Below are 14,576 nucleotides of genomic sequence, written 5' to 3'. Positions count from 1 at the left end.
TTTCTGGTTCCTTCCTGCTTTGTACAAAGCCTGGCAGAGAGTACTTGATTAATGAATCTCAATTGACTGACTTGACTCTTCCAAAAATGTTTTGAGAATATTTATTATGTGTCTCCTATGTACCAGAGGTAGCTAGGTGATACAATAGATGAAGTGCTGGATCTGGAGTCAGGCTATACATTCAAATCTAGCCTCAGACACTTCCTAGCTGCATGACCCTGAGCAAGTCACAAACCTTGTTTGCCTCAGTTTCTCCATCTGTCAAATGATCTAGAGAAGGTAATGGCAAGCCACTCTAATATCTTTGCCAAGAAAACCCCAAATGGGGTCACAGAGAGTTGGACAGGACTGAACCAACTGAAGGACAATAACTAGGTCCCAGACACTGTGCTATAAACTAGGGCTACAAGGAGAATAGTACAACTCTGCCCTCAAGGACCTTACATTCAAATGTGGAGGCAATCCACAGGAGCCTCTAACAATTTGGGGCTTCTGGGCCCAATGGGCCATTCTCCTTCTCCAGGAAGGAATCCCTTTAATCTGTGTCCAAATAGACTCATCCAGACTGGTTTCTCTCCTGAGGGAGTCTTTTCACCTAGAAGTAGGTTCAGAGTCCTTTTTCCCATATTCTTTGCCTTTCACACTCCCACTCCAACCACAGGGAAAAGTTACTTGGAGCTTAGGTTTGGCTCATGCTCAGCATCCCAAAGAAATTAATAGAAAGCTACTCTGTTTAAAATGAATCAAAGGGGGCAGCTGGGTGGCTCAGTGCATTGAGAACCAGGCCCAGAGATGGGAGGTCCTGGGTTCAAATCTGACCTCCTAGCTTTGTGACCCTGGGCAAGTCACTTGAACCCCATTGCCTAGCCCTTACCACTCTTCTGTCTTGCAACCAATACCCAGTATTGATTCCAAGATGGAAGGTAAAGGTTTGTTGTTTTTTTTTAATTAATAAATAAAATAAAATGAATCAAGCAGGAGACACAAAATGTATTTCCTTCACACAAATAAAATGTTACACAAAAGGTTTTCCCAAGCTCCCATTGACAGAAACTTGAACAAGCAGAATGTAATAACTACTGTTACAATAGGAAGTTGAGATTTGAACATCAGAACATGAAGTAGTTTACAGAGCTGTTGAATAGACATTATTATATTTTATCTCATTACTACACTGTCCAAGGTGTTCTGGGAAGACTGGCATGGGATCCAGGGTTTTCCACTGGACACCCTAAAACTCCAGAAATATTCTAGATCAAAGAGGACTTAAGAAACTCCTTTCTACTTCAGAAGAAGCCTCCAACCCCCTTTGGACTTTCCCCTAGACCTTCAATTAACATAGATATGCACCGCCTGGCCCCTACTCTTCTAAAACACTGGATGGGACCAAATCTAATCATTCTTTGAATTCTATAAACTATCCCCTACATCCCCAACCTCAATGAAATTACCTCATTGCTAATTTACCCCATCTCCCTTTTCTTTATCCTGCAACCTCTGCTATGAGAGGGGCATAAAATCCCCTTACCCCATCTCCTCGGGGAAGCACTATCTAAGCTGTCCTCCCAGCCACTTCATCATGAATTCCAAATTAATAAATTTCTCTTCTTTATTTCTAAGCTAAATTATGGAGTCTTGCATTTTTGCAAAGGGTACCATCCCAAACCCAAGGGTTCACCTCAAGCCCACCCACTAAAACCTCTACAGTGGGGACTTGCAGAATCCTTTTCAGGGCTACTTTCTGCCTTTGGTATCTTCCAGCCACCCAGCCCTCCCCATGACTCTAAGAAGCAGTAGCATACACAGAGGCCATACCTCAGGAATCTGTCTGGGCAAATAACTTGACAGGTCTCAAATCTGTGAGTTAAGTGAGTTAGGGTGGTGTCTACCCCAGGCATGTGAAGACTTCCTCCAACAGTACTGGTGAATGAGAACAATTTGTTCTAATTGCCATGATAGCAATGGAAGCAGGTGTTGTAAAGTGCTTAGAGCTTGCTTAGACTCTGAAGAAACCAAGGTGATCCCCAGCATCCCAGATCATCAGCAGGCATCTTGATTTTTATCTTACCTCTGGTCTTGGATGACTTGGAAGAGAGAGTGAGGCCAAAGACTTTGTGCAACTCTGCCTTACTTAAAAGAGATTTGTGCATAAGTCAAAAACATCACCAGTAATGTCATTTTGATCTTTGAGTCCAAAGGACTACAGGAAACCAATACTATAGAAATAATTCCTTCTAGGTCCAAATCAAGTTTTGCTCTTTCCCTTTGTCAGCATGTAATCTAGAAATCCCAAACTTGTAGCCTAGTTAGCTCTGATGAACCCCAAGTTTTAGGACTAGATTGTAAGTTGGAGACCCCAAAGTTTGTGCTTGTTGCCTGTTCCTGTGAGAATCCACCCTGAAGGAAATCTCAGGCTAGCAGTCTCAGACTGAATAATGGACCCTAAGGTAAATAGGCTATATTTAGCATAAACTCAGTGACTCTTTTTGCCTTAGAAGCTTCCCCATTGTATCACATGCCCTTTTGGGGGATTGGACTCAGGACCTGCAGCTTAAGAGACTGTCTAGTGCTGCCTAGTGGGCTAAAGAGTCATTCAGCTTGCTTATACTAAATATAGCATATTTACCTTAGGGTCCATTATTCAATCTGAGACTGCTAGCCTGAGTTACCCTTCAGGGTGAATGCTCACTGGAACAGGCAACAAGTACAAACTTTGGGGTCTCCAACTTACAATCTTGTCCTAAAACTTGGAGTTCATTAGATCTTACTAGGTTACAGGTGTGGGTTTTCTAGATTCCATGTTGACACCTTGTTAGCAGTATCTTCTCTGATGCAGAAACACCTCCTACTTTCAGTAAGCTCTAACTGAGAACTAATTGTACTTACAAGTTGGCTTCCATGATTAATCTATCTTAAGATCATTATTTGGTTATGTGGAAAGTTAATATTGAATTGGGATACTGTGAAATAATTTTCCCTTTAGCCCTCTCCCCTCCCTAGACCCTGCTTATACAACAGTGATTCTAAGGTTAGTCTGAAACAGTTTCTCCCCTAGGTTATGAAACAAGTGAGGTCCTCCTTTCTTTGGTTTAGATCTTAAAACAATAAAAGGATTAAGAGCTAAATGAATCCTGTTAAAAGAAGTCAGCAAACTCTTCAGCAATGTTGGATTTGTGTGGAATAAGAAATTGGTGTGTTATTCTTAACTTATTAATAGTTATCAATATAAAAAAACTGGTGTCCCCCCCCAAGATCCTTTACAAGGGCTTTACAGCTTTAAGTGAGTCTGTCTAGGAATTGCCCTAGGCAGGAGTCCCTGGCTAATGGTCTTAGATCTTGAAGTACCCATGATCAAATCTTAAGTACCAATCTTGGGTATCCTTTTGTCTTAGAAGAGTCTCTAATTGTATCTTTGTATCTGGATTATATCTTCTTCCAGGAGGTCAAGCCCAATGGCTTGATATCAGGTCCTTCTAGATCATCCAAACTACTCCCCTCTTTGTATCTGTCTCCAACTTCCTGATCATTTCTTTAAAATACTGATTTGCTTGGATGTATCCATTGTGAATCTGTTCTCCAATTTCTTGAAGATATTAATTAGCTTGAATGTGTTCATTGGAAAGCTCTCTGTCTCCAACTAGTGTGAAAATGTTACAATCCCTTCTGGGAGGCTTGACTTGCATCAGGATTGTCCTATAGGTAAGGGATCTTTCTTTGAATTTGGGGGACATTTGTCTTAAGTCAATGACTTGAGGTAGGGCACCCAACCTCCCCCCAACAAAACATTATATTTTAAATGATTGATTTCCCTAGACATATATATTTTTAATAAGCAGTTAAAGTGGATATACTTTGACATTTTCAAGGTCCCCACAATCTCCACTCCATATAGATTGAGGGGAGGAAAGGCAGTCTTGGTATCCTCCTAAGGAAGCACCTATTCCTATGATAAGGTAATGAGGGAGGAGTTGAGAATATTTAAGTCTACTTCCTCAATGGCCATTTACCAATCTGCAAAGACTTGGAATGTCCAGGGAAGAAACAGAGTGATGATGGAGTACATAAAGAGCTACTCCAGAAGAGTTCAAGTTTTGGGGCACCTTTTGGATCATAAAGGGAGTCAGCTAACCAATTGAGGATGTCTTGAATGATCAAGTAATAAATTAATTTAAAATCAAGAAATACAGTCTCCCAAGAATTTCAACATTAATGAAACCTATACTCAGGAAAAGAAAAACAGAAGGAGAAAAAGCAGACAGAGCTTCCCCAACTGGACTTAATTCACCAAGCTATACACCTACTCTACTTTCCTCATGATGACCTTGTTTTATAGACCCCCAAAATTTATCTCTGTTCCTTAGGAACTTTTCCAGGAATTCCCAGACTGACCCTTGTCTTAGTCTGAACAATAAACCTTTCAGTTCCCAATGATCTCAGCCAAGATAGAATTAGTAAATATAATCAAATCTTAAATACCATTTTGTCTTACCTTTGACCTTCCTTTTTAGGTCTCTCCAAGGTAGTCCAGCCCCTGGCAGGGTATATAAGATCCCAAGTTCTTTAATTTCTTGGGAAAATCCTAAGACAATGTTCCCACAGTCCTAGAACTTGGCTCTGTATGGTGGCTGTTAGGAAAATGTCCTGATTAAAAAAACTTGTTCTTTCTAACTACTTGGGTACTTGTGTGTTTTTCAAGGTTGACACTCACAAGAATAGTTCCAATGCAACTGGGTTGATAGGAAAGGCTGACATTTACTCCATTCCTCCATCATTTGCCACATGGAGATCTGAAGAAAAGTGAGCAACACAGGTGGAATCACTCCCTTTTTGAAAGATCCAATATATTATTGATTGTTCCACCTCTGTGGCTAGAAATTGCCTCTCAGCCCCAAAGCCCTAGAGTTTTTCAGTACTGAGTTGTTCAGCCATAATCATCCAGGAGCTTTCTTACCTCCAAAGAATCCAACAATTAAGCTAGTACAAGTAGTTAGTTGATCATGAAGAAACAGATTGATATTATGGGAACTTGCCCTCCAGATGATACCCTAATTGGCCCCTTATCCCAAGAACTAAAAATGACATATCCTTATTTATGTAGGTTCACAAGGATATGTTTTCTTAGGTTTCACAAGGATATGTTGTCCCAGGGTTCCCTGACCTGACTTAGGTCATTGGCTAGACCATATGTTAAAAGTAGCCATAAAGACCCTGACTCCAGGAGTTCTTGTCCCTCCCCCTCCTGACATATGCCAGGAACTGATAAGGACCCCAACCACAGGAGTTCCTGTTCACTACTCCCACCCCAGGAATTCCTCTATACTCTCTACCCTAAAAGTGTATAAAAAGCCTGCAAATCCCAGACTCAGGGCCAGCATTTTTGGTGCTGAGCCCCAAGCTATAGTTTGGTTAATAAAGTACCTCTTGTGTGTTGCATTACCATGTGTGTGTGTGTCCTCCATGGAATCGGAGCCAGCACCAGACATTACAATCAGAGGAAGGTAAGGCAGGTCTGCTCATGGCTTATTAAAGCCATAAATTGGTATATATGAAACATAAAGCAAATGCAAAGTAACCTTTGAGGGGAAAGCACTAGCAGCTAAGGAACCAGGACAGACATTGTACAGAAAATGATAACACCTGAATCTTGAAGGAAGCCAGGGATTCCAAGAGGAGATGAAGAGAGATCACTCCAGGCATGTGAGATGGACAAGATAAAGGAAGAAGTGGAGATGGAATGTTGTATTTGAGGAACAACAAGGCCAATATGCCTGCACCTTATGTATGTGGAAAGAGGGGCATAATCTGTAATGAGGCTGTAAAGGTGAGAGCTTTCAACATAAGACATAGTTTCTATTTAGTCCTAGAAGTGATAGAGAGTCACTAGAGTTTGTTGAGTTTGCGAGTCAAATTGTGAGGATCAGGGAGGATATGATCAGATCCATGCTTGAGGAAAAATCACTTTGGCACTAATGTAAAAATAATTAGCCGGCTGTTACAAGAATCCAGGTATGGCATGCTATAGGCTTGAACTGAGATTGAAACTATATAACTGAAGAGAACATCATGGATACAAAAGATATTGCAGAGAAACAACTAATTGGATTCATGGGGTAAGGGAGATTAAGGAGTAAAGGTTGCAAACCTGGATGACTGGCAGGATGGCAGTATCCCCAACATTAGCAGAAAAGTTCAGAATAAGTGTGAATTTCATGGAGGAGATAATGACTTATTTTAGGCATATTGAATCTGAGATAATTGCAGGATATCCAGTTCAAAATATCCATTAAGCAGTTCATAACATGGAACTGAGCTCAGGGCAGAGACTATGACTAAATCGATACATGGGAGATGAGTCACCTGAAGAGGGATAATGAAATAAGGAGACTTAATCCAGAAGTGAGTTTAGGCTCCATGAGGGAATTGAGAGTATTAGGACAACCAGTGGTTAACTGTGAGAATTGAGTGAACCACACTGACTTGATCTTGTTACCCAGTTCTGGAGCTAGCTCAGTTCTCTTCTAGTCAATTATAGGTCTAGTCCAACTTTTCTGTTGAATGTGTGAGAGAGAAAACTTTATTCAATTGTAGGAATTAGGAAAAAACTTTATTACATTGTTTGAACCTAGCCCTGTGTGACTAGGAAATTGGACTACCTTTTCCTGCTGTCTAGAGGTCCTTCACTGAGGAACTAGGTCACATTGAGCAAAAATCTAGTCAAATCCTAAAATTAATGCAAGGAGTTTTCTCATGCTACCATTGGTACATGAATATGTGAGACGTAGGAAGTGATGTAAAGAACTGTCTATGTATTTCCTGTCACTTCCTCTCTCTGGCCTTGCTCAAGGAGACCTGGCTGGTGGCACCATGCTGGGCGTCTTAGTGGTTTGGTAGTTGTGGCTTGCCAGTGAGGTGACTGGGAGAAGCTCTGTAGAGTGGGTTAGGTGAGGCATCTTCCCTGAGAGTCCTTGGTGAGGTGATTGATTCCTCCTTTCCTCCTTTCCTTTACCTCCTGAAAGCACTATCCTCCAAGGAGACCCTTCATCTTGGAGACCTTGTGGCTGGAAGTTGAGCTAGATTAAATCTTGGAGGAGGCCTCCTGGCTGAGGTCTCTGAACTTCCCTTAGCTTAGGCAAGGCAGGAGAAATCTTATACTTCTTTCCTCCCTCTCTTCTTAATTTCTTCCTTCTATTGTAATTAAAACCACCATAAAAATTTCAAACTGACTTGAGTAATTTATTGGGATTGAATTAATCCCTGGCGACTACTAGTGAAATATAGTCAGTCAATAATCCCTAATTTTACCCCTTACAAAATATATACAGTGTAAATAGTCTCTCAGAAGGAAAAAAAGCCCTTATATAGAAGGTAGGGTTTGAGATGGATCTTAAAGGAAATGAAAGAATCTAATGAACACTGTTTGTTTAGAAACTCTTGTTGACAAAATCTACTTTAACGTCTTCTATTGATTCCTAAATTGTGTGGAAGTCCAGAGTCTCACAAACTATATCATAGAAGCACAATATTTACAGCAAGGTTTTGAGAGGCTAAGAGGGGTTATACTTATTTAGGGCCACATATCAAAATAATCTGTAGATAATTAAACCCAATAAAGAGATTTTATGTCATCTAATAAATAGAAAAACAAATAGCAGTTGTGACATTGAATGCTAATGGGCAAAATTCATCCCATTAAATAAGAGTTAACTTACTCTACAAAATTTAATTTATAAAAGAAACATGAAAAAAATCACAGAGTGCTATATAAAGAGTTTGAATAAAATAGAGTATACTTCTGAGGAAATTTAAAAAAAACAAGTTTTAATCATGTATGTGGAAGAGGAAATAGTAAAAATCAATAATTTCTTGTATTCATCTTTTTATTTACATAGCCATTCATTTTGTTTGGGCTTCCATGATCTCTCTTTTGGATTACTGTGGCAACCTCTTTATTGATCTCCTTGGATCCAGTCTCTCCTCTCTCTATTCCATTCTTTACAAAAATTCCAAACCAAGATTTATAAAGCACAAATGTGGCAAGTAGTGTTTCTCTTTTTAATATGTGGTTACTTACCACCTCTAGGAATAAAACATAGGATTCAATGTTTGACATTTAAAGCACTTCAAAATCTAGAAACAACTATTGTTTCTAAACTGATGTCTGTAAGGATTGAGTAACAGGGAATAAGGAGGGGCCTTGTAACAGGGAATGGAGGAGGTAAAGAAACAGAGGGAATAAGGAGGACTGGTGAGGTAAAGGGAGAGATAACCACTGGGGTTGAGAGATGATCTATAAAATTCTCTCTTTCTTTCACCCTTCAAACCTACTTCTAATGATGATTTAATACATCTCTAAAAATATGATACTTTATTATTGCATATTAATTTTAATTTTTACAACTTCAATCTGGGAATACAGGTTTTGTCTGCCTGACAATGTAAAATGTATTTTAATCAGTACTATCTGAAGTTATAATTATTTCATTCTTCCAGGTATAAAACAGAATTCTTAATCCCTTGATCTAACTTAAAAGGGGAAAGAATTGGCTGATTCATAGAACAGAGAGCCAGGCCCAAATATAAGAGGTTCTATTACCACAGAGATTAGCCCATAGTAAAAGGAAATAGAAAATGCTATCAGAGAGGAAGTGATGTGAGAATGACAATTACACAGTGAGAGATAAAGGCAAGCAGGAAGTGTGAGAAGGGCCTTTTGGGAGTAAGCAATGGAAATATTCAGTGTAAATCTGAATATTATTGTATTAGGGGATTATTATTTGTACTAGTTTGGACCTAGCTAAATGCAGAATGTCAATAAATATGGATAGTTTCCCCCCCACCCCCCCAAAAGTAAACTTTTATCTCTTGACCTAGAAGAACACAGATCTAATAAAGTAGTCAGCAAGACCAAATCTTTAATCAGGACAAAAGTGCTCAATAATCAGCTGCCACACAGAGTCAATTGCTTAATTCCACAAAGAGACAAAACTCTAGGACTCTGGGAACAGTGTCTCTGGGAAAACCCACCAACAAGGAGGATTTTCCAAATAATAATAGAACATAAGGGTCTTATATACCTTTTGGGAAATATAAGTATGGTAAATATACACTGACAGCTATCAGTAGGCTTGGGAAAGAGGCTATAGTCAGAGGCTAGGGTATCAGGGAGTGGTCTGCTACAATGGATACAAAAGGAAGAGTCCAGCCAAGGGCTGGGCTACCTAGGAGAGGACTTTGATGCAATGGAAGAAATTTCTAAGACAAAAAAGGTACTTAAGATTTGATGATGTCTACCAGTACCACCTAAACTGGGATCATTAAGCACTTTAAGGTTTATTATTCAGCCAGGTCAGTCTGAGACCCCTCTCAGGGCAAACATCCATAGGACAAGGGTAAACCTGGGTTCTCCTGAAATACAGTTGACACATCAACCATTTGAAAAATCTTCTAGATTTATCTGGCATGGATTTTCAAGAAGTTCTACTAAATCATACCCATCAAATTGATGAAATTCAATCTTATATGAACTGGTTTAAAATAGATGTATTAATTTATTATTGAAAGAGGTATGAGATGAACAGATGATTTGACAATATGCAAAAAAGTATCTTAATTGTTCATTCTCTTTGACCCAACAATCCCTCTACTGAGTCTAGATCTCAAAGTGATTAAAGATGGGGGAAAATGCCCATATTACAAGTATTTATAGAGTTGACTTACCAAGATGGCAGAGTAAAGAATACATTGGAGCCCACCAATCACCTTCCAAAAGGGGGTGAGATCAAAGAACAAAACCGGCGTGAAATAAATCCTATAGTGGCAGATCCAATAAAAAAAAAAGTGAAAGAGTGCTCTGGTTCAAAACACCATGGAGAGGCAGCAAGAAAAACTCATTTTGCTGAGATACAAGGAGAGCACACTGAACAAGCTGTAGCAAAACTCAGCTATGATACAGTGCAAGGAGCAGAGGCAAGAGTACAGCTGGGTAAGTCTGGGCTCACTAGGGTAGGAGTGAAAACCAAATCAATATTTAATAAGTGGTAGTGGGAGTATAGTGGCCCCATCTAGCCCAGAGATGGCTAGATAGTAACAGAGACCAGGTGTCACCTAGGGCTGGTATTAGTATGAGGATATTCAGGCTAATCTTGGCAGGATTGAGCAGAATCTAATTCGACTCAGCACAAACAGCATCTGAACTGAATAGCTGTAAATTTCCAAACATTAGGCCAATTAGACCTTATGTGCCAAGTGCTCAATATGGGACAAATGTAGCTATGTTGACCTTGGGCACAGTACAGGTTTGGGTTTGTTCTCCTTCTATATCAGGAATGGAGCAAACCTTCATCATATAGACAAAATCAAGGCAGGGAAAGGTAAGCCAAAAAAAAAAAAACAACAGAGAAAAAGGCCAACACTAGAAACATATTTCAGCAACAAAGATGACCAAAAAGCAAGCTCAGAGGATAACAATACAAAACTGAAAATGTGTGATACCTTTAAAGAAAATGTCAAAGAATGCCAAGCCCAAAATGAGTTCCTTTAAGGGTTTCAAAATAGAATAAAAAAAAGAAGAAACTTAGAAGAAAAATTAGAAAAGAAATTGATAGAAAAAATCAACAGTTTAGAACAAAAACTTACTGAAAAAAAAAAAAACAGTTCCCAGGAAAGGAAACTCAGTTTTTCAAACATAAAAATAATTCCCTTAGAAACAAACTATAAAACCTGTAAGAAGAAAGTGGCTCCCTAAAAATTAGAATTGGACATGTGTAAATTAATGACTTCATAAAAGAGCAATAAAAATAAAACAAGTTTTTTTCTCAGCATTACAAGGTACCTGCAGGAAAAAACAAACAAAAAACAGGAAATAGGACATAAAAGCCTCATAACCAAATGCAGAAAGGGATGTGAAGATTGGATATAGCTATCTCCTGATTTGTAACAATGAAGATGCTTATTCTAACAACATCAGGGATGATTTGGGAACTTTGCATTATTCCACCCTACTTTGTATACAAAATTGGATATGCCTGTAACCATGCTTGAAGTTTGAGTGTTTAGGAGGGTGGCCTTTGATAGAGAAATTGACAAATCAGAAACAGCTGACAGACCCCTGGGCTGTCCTAAGTCAAACTTAGGCTACAATTGGTGCAGAGGAGACACAGGAAAGGGATGTAGAATTGTCTAGTTTTGGTTTTTGGTTTTTTTTTCCCCATGGGGCTTCCTCTTGCCTGTCTCTTTCCCTAGAGAGGCAGCTCTGGCTGGCAGCATGCAAAGCGTTCTGACATCTTGGCATGGCAGCAGATATTTGTCTGGGTTTTGGCAGTGAGTTTGCCCTTGAGCTAATTCAGGTTCAGGTATCTTGGCTGAGCCCTCTTGGACTTCAGGCTGATTCCTTCCTCCTTTACTCTTCAAAACCTTATCTTCCTAAAGCCTCTAATCTCCCCCCTGGCACAAGCCAGGCGAGAGAAATCCTGCACCCTTTCATTCTCCCTTCTTCTTAAATTCTTTCCACTATATTAATTAAATCACCATAAATTTCCAATTGACTTGGGTCCTTTTTTAATTTGGGATATCCATGGCGACCAATAATTAATATAGTTTAGGTCATGATGCTAAAATTAACCATTACAGGGATAAATATTAAATATATCCTTTTCAAACAATGCTATAAAAATTATACATAACAAAGAGATTGAGAACAAAGACTCAAAATTAGTTGGAAACTAAATGAATATTGTGGGAAAAAAACGACCTCTACCCCTTTATACTTGATTGGATTTTAGTGATAGTGATAGGTTTAAGATGATCAGTTTTGTGATTCTAAAGTGATTAGTATAAATTCCATCATAAATCCAATCAGTAAAATTCATAATTTTACAAGGATTTCTAACTAAAACATAAAAACTGCTTCTAATGGGATATCTAACCCCTCCATAAGATTGTACTTCCCTTTATCATAAGATGCTGACTATCTGGATCTCATGTCCAAATATGGCACAAACATCATGCCCCCTTTCCTGTTTGAAATAGTCATCTCTTCCCCCAGATCATATGAGAGAGAGGTAACAGTCACTTGAATTGACTAAGTCATTATTCAAAGGACTAATATAGGTTTTCCAAAATGAACTAACCAATCAGCTTAGTAATTGGATAACTGTTTCTAAAATAAGTTCTATATGATGTTATGTCTTGTGATCTTGTACAGAAGTATTCATTTTGTTATAAAAACAACTAGGTCTCAAACTCTGGGCGTTGTCTCTTGCCAGGGTTCAACAATGTACTACATGCAAGAGAATGCTTTTATTGGAGGACTTGGCCCACTTCCAATAAAATCTAACTTTCTACCTTGACTTGGAGAAATTTGACTTTTTGACTTTATTTACGTAAATTGTCTATATGGAGTCTGTGGGTTTCTATTTCACAAAAATCATAAAGAATGAGTGGGTCAAAGAACAAATCTTATAAACAATCAACAATTTCATTAAAGAGAATGAAAACAAGGAGAAAACTTGCCAAAATTTTCAAGATGAAACCAAAGCAGTACTTAAGGAAATATTTATTTCTTTAAATGCCTATGTTAATTAAATAGAGAAAGAGCATATCAATGAATTGTGTAGAACTAAAAAAAATTGAAAAAAAGCAAATTAAAATCTCAGAATTCAATACCAAATTAGAAATTCTGAAAGTTAAAAGGGAGACTAATAAAACTGAAAGTAAGAAAACTATAGAATTTATTAGTAAGATGAGGATTTGGGTTTCTTTTAAAACAACAACAATGAAATAGTTAAACCATTGATTGATTTGTTTAAAAAAAAAGAAAGAAGAAATCCAAAATTCCAGAAAAGGGCAGAATGATAATCAAAGGAAGGGGAAATCAAAGCAATTGTTATTAATTATTTTGCCCAATTTTATGCCAAGAAATCTGATAATGTAAGTGAAAAAGATGAGCATTTAAAGAAATACAAATTCCCCACATTAACAGAGGAGTAAATAGAATACTTTAACAATCTCACATTAGAAAAATAAATTCAACAAGCTATCAATGAATTCTGGGAGAAAAAAGCCCCAAGACAGATGGATTCACAAGCAAATTCTACCAGACTTTTAAAGAACAATTAATGCCAACACTACATAAACTATTTGGAAGCAACTCTACCAAATTCATTTTATGACACAAAATAATGTTGATAGTGTAATTTTGGGGGTACTCTCACTCCTTTGATGGAGAAATGAGGGTTGAAATAGTGAGGAAAGGGTTGAAGAAAATGGCTTCCCTCGTGACTCTCTCTTGGAGTCCCTGAATTACTTGAGGGAGACAAAATGGAGATCTTCCCTCAGTGAAGGCTTGCCCCTTTTGGTGGCCATATCAGCCCTCAAGGGCATCAGGGAAATCTTCTCTACAAGGAGAGGAATGTGGGACCTCAATCTAGATATGTTCTGCTTTGGGGTTCTCACAAGCCTCCCCCTCATGTCTTCTTGAAAACTGGAAACAAGATGGAGTCTGCCAATGGGTTTACTCTCTAGATATAAATAAATGAGATTGAATTCGCTATCTGACTGCTTGTTAGATTTAATTGTTGATTGGGTTAAAGGATCGAGGTTAGTGGGAGTTCCTTCTTACCCCCAAATCTCTTTCTAAATAAAACTAATTGGTGAAGTACAAGGTTTTCTCCTCCCCAGAGGAGAGATAGAATAGGGGAGAATACTGCTCAATGATTTGAGTCCAGTATCTCAATAGTTCATGGAAATGAAAGTCTTTGAAGAAATTAGGGTACTTCACAGGTACCAGCAATGTGTAAAGAGTAACTGTTGATATTAGGATATCTGTCTGTGACAGAAATGTGCACAGGTGTCTTGAATAGCCCTGAGAAACAGCTCCTCCTTCTACTTCCTTTTGTGGCTCAGCCCTCAACACTTTGCTCTTCTGGAGAATTTCCCAGAAGTCCTTGTTCAGTTCCCAATTGTTCTTCTTGCCTCATGCAACTGTCAATCCTCAATGTTTCATTCACCCCCAAAAGTTCTTTTTCCTACTCCCCATCATTACAATAGTTAAACCAGGAACAAAAACAGAAAAAAGAAAACTATAGAATAATATCCCTAATGAAAATGAATGCGAAAGTCTTTAACAAAATATTAGCAAGGAAATCACACCAATTTATCATAAGGATCACATACCACAAGTAGGTAGCTTTTGTACCAGGATTGCAGGAATAGTTCAATATTAGGTAAATGATCAGCATAACTGACCATATCAATAACAAATCCAATAGAAACAATATGAGTATTTCAATAGACACAGAAAAAAACTTTTGACAAAATAGAACATTTATTCCTATTAAAAATATTATAGAACAACTTCTGCGTTAACATGGCTGCAATCTAGACGCATATCGCTTCCTCTCCCCGGCACCGAACGAAATAGACTACCTCAAAAGAGCTTAGAAATCACCTTTGGAAGATCGGAGGGGCTCTCCAGTACCCCACAGAAACGAAGGTATGTGGAGTTTGAATATTTCCACACTATAAGGAGGAAAAGCTTGCACAAAAACGTGAACTGAGCCACCCTTACCCCCACCCCC

At 38.4% G+C, this 14,576-nt stretch overlaps 1 protein-coding gene across 1 annotated transcript in view; it reads right to left on the bottom strand.

The window, feature by feature from the left end:
* LOC103095430 (galactocerebrosidase-like) overlaps positions 1-14,576 on the bottom strand; it is a 235,621-nt gene that overhangs the window by 110,210 nt on the left and 110,835 nt on the right. The window lies entirely within an intron of this gene.

The sequence above is a fragment of the Monodelphis domestica genome, chromosome 1 (genome assembly GCF_027887165.1).
Source record: "Monodelphis domestica isolate mMonDom1 chromosome 1, mMonDom1.pri, whole genome shotgun sequence".
Lineage (NCBI taxonomy): Eukaryota > Metazoa > Chordata > Mammalia > Didelphimorphia > Didelphidae > Monodelphis > Monodelphis domestica.
Note: the sequence above shows the minus strand (reverse complement) of the source record. Positions and strands in the feature narration are given on the sequence as shown.